Here is a 6,780-nt window from a genome sequence, read left to right as displayed (position 1 = left end):
AAGTAGCAAGGGTTTGCAGACAGCACACCTTTCCCAGAATTTTCAAGACAGCTGAATGTGATTTTTGTCGCCATCCTCGGAGTATTGAGTATATATAATATAGATATCTTTTAATGTTTTAATCTAAAATGTTATTCAAAATAACTTGAAAATTCTAGGAGATCTATCTGCGCTGTTTTACCTCATAAACATACCGTGGATATTTTTTTTTTTCAAATAATTATAAGGAGCAGTACGACACAAAGTCTGGATATCAATAAAAAGTAGAATTAATTTTGCAATGGCATTTAGCTTCGTATAGAATTAACTTCAGTTAAAATTTGGTATGTGAAGCTTAGAGGCTGTTCGCCATTATTACTATTAATAATTGTAATACAGCCAGCCCAGTGAGTTACACTCATAATTATCATAGGCCTATGACTTTGTTCTCTTAATATACTTTTCATCCATTCCCTTTGGTCTCTTTCTATTTAACTGTTCATCTTCTATACCTTTCTTGGATTTTCACCTGTCGTAAAGAACGAATGTTTTAGGCGAACCACATGAGTCTAGGAATGTGGCTCAGTGGCCACATTCAAAGACTTCATAACATATACAGTAGCAGCAAGTAAGCCTCATTCAGGCTGTGTAGCTGGATGGGCTGGCACTTGACACCAAAGGCTATCATGATGGCTACTGGCTTACCGAAACTGAAGGCTGGGCTCAGTTTTGATGGCTGTTGGTGCTTCTGATAAGATAGTTCTTACTGACAATGCAAACCAAATTATGGTCAATGTCACATTATTAATAATGAGAATAATCTTGGCTCAAGTCCTCTGTGAAACATAAAATATTGTCCATTCTACCAAGGGTCAGGTACAAAGGCCAAGCTGCGCATTGGAATAATTTCCCTCATTTTATAAGGTTCAGTTCTTCCGACACTTGACACATTCATATAAAAATCCCTTTAAAGTGTCTATAATAAAATAGTTCATTGCCATTTCAGTAAAGTATATTATATCTGGGGTAATAAAATAATACTAACCTTTTCTTGTATGTTCTATATACATATTTAGAGTGAAAATATTGATATATAATTTTCTTAATACTCTTTTTATTTTAAAATATTTTCAGTTACAGTACACTGCATCTTAAAATTGCTTACTCAATAAACTGAAAAACAAAGTTCAGCTGGAACTGAAAAAAGAAGCTTTTCCAGAAATTTAATAGCTGCACTGACATAAGTCTACCAGATGTACACTACAGTATTCTAATATAGTACATGGCATTACATTTCACAGAAGTACTTCACTTTGCCAGGTAATAAGTTAAAAAATTCCAGAATACACATTATATTCTGTAGTGCTAAAATGGACATTAATCATTTACATATAAAGATAAATACTTTACAATAATTAATGTTTCATTATGTATAGAAAATAAACTATCCAGTTATATAGTAACATCACATATGAAAGAGTTCAGAATTGACTTCCGGACTCCCAAGTTGCCTTCACCTTTGCCTGTTGAGCCCTTCTTGCGCCAAGTACACTAAGACATCACAGATAATAATAATGTTCTTCAGTGCACTGCCTAAGCAGCTCCAACAGAGAGAGAGAGAGAGAGAGAGAGAGAGAGAGAGAGAGAGAGAGAGAGAGAGAGAGAGAGAGAGAGTCTTAGTGTGAATGCAATAAAAGTAGGAATTTTTTATTTTACAAGTTTTGGTGTATGTGATCTATATACATACAAGTACACACATATTTACACATGAGTGTATTCATGTTCATACCTGTATATATACACTACCGTGTATGTAAATGAGCACCCATACATGTATGCATATATAAATATTGTAGTATATGTATATATATATATATATATATATATATATATATATATATATATATATATATATATATATGTATGTATGTATGTACGTATTACCAATTTTGAACATCGCTAATATAGAGGTCTGCATACACAAAAGTGACAAAAGTTATTCCACTAATTCTGGGTAGTAATAATCTGGAGATCTGTATGTTTCCCCACTAACGTCTCATAAATAAACCTAATTTGGCGGGAAACGCATTTAAAACGGTAAACACGTAACCCACGAATGTATTTATACATTTATATGTGCTCATGTATGTGGTTACGAGTATGCTTCTTTGATAAGTTTTCTGTCAGTATATTTGTATGAATCTATATATGTATATGGGTGTGTGTGTATATATACATACACTACTAAAATAAGAGTATAAGTATCCATACACACACAGTCTCACTCGTACACATAAAACTATTCGTGTACTTGTGCGTGTCGATGAGAGAGAGAGAGAGAGAGAGAGAGAGAGAGAGAGAGAGAGAGAGAGAGAGAGAGAGAGAGAGAGAGAGACAGGCTGATAGAGAAACTTTGGTTTTTTGACATGTCCATAATAATTATTCGAGCTAGCAATAGTCATCATATCACCATTGTCATTAACATATATCAAAGCCGTCACTCCTTTGAAGTTGAAATAATTAAAAAAAAACCAGAAATGATAACAGCTGGTGATCTTGGTCATAGACAGTTTTGGCAGGGCTCCCTTTTACTGCTTGAGTGTTCACATAACACATTTTTTTTTTTTACTCTCGAATAAAAAATGGCTGCAAATACCATCAACACTCGACATGCTGTAAAATCCTAACCTTCACTTCTGGCACTCAAGCAGCAACAGAGAATTTGGGCCACTCTTTATTTATTTATTTTTTTCGTCTCAACAGATTCTGTGGGGAGAATGCCAGATTATTGCAATGAATGTAATAATCTCACCTTCAAAATGCTGCTGTGTTTAACCAGTTTGGAGCATTCTTAAAAAAAAAAACTAAATAGCACTGATGAACCTCACTAACCCCAGAAAACAGTAGATGCAATAAATATAACGGTCAGTAGAGTCGATGACTAAAACGTCGTGACAAAAAATAATTTATAAACGTGAACCCAAAAATCCATTTACTAAACGATGTCAGCCGTGAGAAATTACAGAAGAATTTTAATTGCATAAAAAAAGTGAAAGTAATACAATATTCACACACGCACACACACTGACATCACGAATCACAACTGTCATAATAAATAAAAAAAAAATACACGTAGCCTTGCATCTAAAAACATTTTTCTAGGGTTAATGTGTTTCGGTGGATTGTGAGATCGGCATATGTATGCCTCAGAAAAAGAGCTTGTTTACAGCAAGGTCATAGAAAGGTATGTATGAGTGTATCTATAAATACAGTGTATACATATAAATATACAGTATACATACTTGTTTATTTATATACACACGCTATACATACAAACTGTAAAGTGTGTATATATATGTGTACACATTATATACATTGCTTGTGTATATGTGTACACTATCCAGTAATATATATATATATATATATATATATATATATATATATATATATATATATATATATATATATATATATATATATATATATATATATATATATATATATATGTATATATATATATAATGTTATCTTAACTGATCATCACAAAATTAAGGCTTATGACCTTACTTAAATCATTTTTACCATAAACAGGTCTTTTTCAACCTTATCTATTGTATGTTTTGAAAATAAAAACAAAAGGCTGGGCTAAACTAGCTACACTAGTGAAACCTACCTCTGAGGACTTGTGATTGACAGTGGAGAGCAGTATTCTGCTATTCCTTACATAGCCATAAAGCAAGTTTATAAAAAAAAATTCTTTACTAAAATGGAATATAAAATGTGACTCAACAAATAATGAAAAAAATGTGACTTCTTTACACTCTCTCCCTAATTCATATAATTTTTGTCACAATACACTGGAATCCATTGGAGGCACTTCTCTGTTACATGCAAATACAGTACTGTAGCTTAAGTTGTCTTCATCACAGTTAGACCTCTAACAAAACCCCTCACCAAAAATGTCATGACATATTTCTACTTGGTAAACATTGCTGTATATTTTTTTTCACTTACTTTATTTCCTGTTTCACTACTTCACACCAAGTCTGAACACAAAACATGCCCTCAGAGGCTAAGAATCACCAGCCTACACTATTGAAGCATTGGTTTAGATCTGATGCAGAGTTGGTACTGTGTTCTGACATAGTGGCTGACAGACAACCTTGCCACCCCAGTTGTTTAGCTGAACAGTGGATGAGCAACTAGACAACAGTTGAACTTAAGCCACTGTCTCATAGACAAAGTCCCTCTTGCTGCTGCTGCTGCTGCTGCACTGGGCCAGCTGCGACGGCACTTGTAGGCCGGACTTTCCTGCTCCTGCTTGAACACTTACTTCACTTGAAGTTACAAAATTGGCTCACAAACCTGAGATACTTTACTACAAGATGCACTGCACACTTCACTGGCACCACATGATCACTTCCTCTCCTCTCCTTGTGTGGGAAACGAGAGTTGGATTTTGATCTTTTAGGTTAATGCTTCCTATTTCAGGCATGCTTCAAAATTTGAAAGGGTCATATACTGTAGCTGCTTGCAAAAATTTATCTGTGTAGGCCACAAGCAGTTTCTCTTTTTTTTTTTTTATTAAAAGTAGTAGAGTCTGAAGGAACAAGGACTGTACAGTTATTATGCAAAAACCTTTTGAGAAATAAACTGAAAGCACATCCAACATATTTTACATACACAACTGTGTTTCGCCCCTGTCTTTGCATTGATATGTTATCGTTAAAGCTATGGGATGATGGGCCATGACTTTTTTCCATTTATACTACCAAAATGTCCCAAAATGTAAGAACTTACATAACAGCTTTAAGGAAAACTTCAAAAACATATGGCTATTACAGAAGGGCGAGAGAATGACATTCATATGAAGGCCTAACCTCTTCAATAAAACATTCTGCTTCTACTTGGCTATTCCACAGCCTTTGAAAGGAATCACTAGTCAAGAGCCGAATCCCTCCCTCCGTGGATCCTGCGTCCCTCCTACCACATCGAGATAAAAATAACACAGGATACATGAGAACAGCAATTCAAGCTCTGAGATACAATGACGTGGGAGCATTTACATGATAATAAGCTTCATAGGACTTTATCTACACGTGTGCATGTAATATTTCCACGTCAAATTTAAATAACAACATACAGAGTGGATGGCACACTGCTCAGGGAATACAGTGGTGATGGCAAGTGAAGTACATGTCCAAGATGAGATAGTCTCTCTAGGTATCTTTATTATTCATTAGGTATTTTTATTTATAGTTTGCCTATTTAATATGCACTGGGCAAGGAAGAAGCTATGGATGAAGTCTAGTTGGTTAGTCTGTTGACACACATTAGTGAGGTAAAGTGAGCATCAGGTGATTTAATCACTTTAAAAAAAAAAAGTTGTTGCCAAACTCATATATCCCAGAACCTAGAACGTCCCATCACATTTCAGATTTTAAGTACTGTACAGCCTATTTCAACCTCCTCTATGCAGTCAACTGATGACCAACACTTCTGCTAAAAACTAGAATTCAAATATTTGAGAATTATTATCAAGCTTGACATATGGTTACATGTTCCCCCATGAGTTAAAACTCGGTAAAGGTAAAAAAAACCTTCCACTTTTTTCAACCGCAGCAAGGAACATTAATTTTCCACTAAAAAAAATTTTTTTTAAATAAACAAAAGATTGTAAATTAAACACAAATCTTGATAGTAATATTCCCAAAATAATACAAAGTCATCTCGATTACATAACCTTTTTGATCTACCTAACCAACCTGTGAAGTATCATTTAAATGAAGAGGGTGCTGCAACAACTTAACATGACTTGTTTCCAAAATAAAAGGTTACATCAACTTAATGTATATGAAAAACAAACGAAATAACTTCACTTGTGACTTTAATAAAATCATATTACTTTTGAATTGGTCTCAACTTCTCAAGCAACCGAAAATTAATATAAATAAAATTACACGACAGTCAGTTAGAGAACTTTCCATAATGTTGAATGATAATAGGCTATTGTATCCCACTCAGCAAACCAGGTCAACAGCTAAAGGACGGATGTATGAAGTATTGGCTTTTAGTTACCATTTATTTTAAGCAGGCCCACTCATTCAAATAGAAAAATAGCCCTTGCACGACTAGTATTTGTATAATAAAGTGACCAATAGAATATTTGAATAAAATTACGAATAAGTTTGAGCAAAGAAAAATCTACCTACTTTCACTAAACCTTTGCAAAACAGGCTTTAATCAGATAGAAAAAATCTTACATAGTAAAATTCTGCTTTGAACACTTTTGTGCTCTCTCTCTTTCTCTTTCAATGGAAAATTCACAGCAACTTAATACTTATACATTCTGCTTATATAGTAAAGCATTGCCCAATAGTATCAAATTTGATAAGAACATCTTGTTGGAAACTGACAGTAATCTTGTGGATCACTTTCTGCACCTATGACTAGCTGACAAGGTATAGAGGATCTGTACTTTTGTTTTACACAAAGTATAAATTGAACACATGACCCCTGTTAACACCACCCCTACCCAAAAGAAAAAGGAAGGAAATATCCCTAAATTAAGACATTACAACACAAGAGAAGAACAGAGGTTCCCCATAAAAATAAACATGGATATGGAAACGTCTCATTAGTACACTGCTCAAGTTTCGTAACCCTTTAGGGGTTCGTAGAAAACATTTAGTAGAGCAAAATATTAAATGTAGTGGAAAAAGTGCAACACTAAAATGAAACTTTAACTTGGAGAACAAATTAACTGGGGAAGGGGGGAGGGGGCTTCAAGTGGCAGAAAAC

This window comes from Macrobrachium rosenbergii, chromosome 15 (genome assembly GCF_040412425.1).
Source record: "Macrobrachium rosenbergii isolate ZJJX-2024 chromosome 15, ASM4041242v1, whole genome shotgun sequence".
Taxonomy (NCBI): Eukaryota; Metazoa; Arthropoda; class Malacostraca; order Decapoda; family Palaemonidae; genus Macrobrachium; species Macrobrachium rosenbergii.
The sequence above is the reverse complement of the archived record's forward strand: the minus strand, read 5'-3'. Positions refer to the sequence as shown.